General features: G+C 44.4%; 1 protein-coding gene across 1 annotated transcript in view; it reads left to right on the forward strand.

Moving 5' to 3' along the window:
* Positions 1-304, forward strand: part of smad3a (SMAD family member 3a) — a 47,936-nt gene that overhangs the window by 45,710 nt on the left and 1,922 nt on the right. The window lies entirely within an intron of this gene.

Genomic DNA, 304 nt, shown 5'->3' on the forward strand with positions numbered 1-304 from the left:
AAGTAGAGCAGTGTAAGGTGTTGTGAACAGCGGTTCTGAGACTGTGTCTGTTCACGTTTGTGTGTGAGCACAAGCGAGGGGACGAGTATTGTGTAAGCATTGTGGAATGTAAAAGAAGTGTGTTTGGCAGCGAATACCGTCCCTGTGAGGGACCAAAGCAGAGAACAGCAGAGCAGAGTTTACACACATCCTTCATATCCAGACAAACCGGTGAACTCTGGGATCTCCTGCTAGTCATTCACAGTGAAGGATGTTAGTGGACAATTCAAGAATCCATACAAACTTGAACAAAAAAATCTATGTA

This window comes from Sinocyclocheilus anshuiensis, unplaced genomic scaffold, assembly GCF_001515605.1.
Source record: "Sinocyclocheilus anshuiensis isolate Anshui unplaced genomic scaffold, SAMN03320099.WGS_v1.1 scaffold2129, whole genome shotgun sequence".
NCBI classification, from domain to species: domain Eukaryota; kingdom Metazoa; phylum Chordata; class Actinopteri; order Cypriniformes; family Cyprinidae; genus Sinocyclocheilus; species Sinocyclocheilus anshuiensis.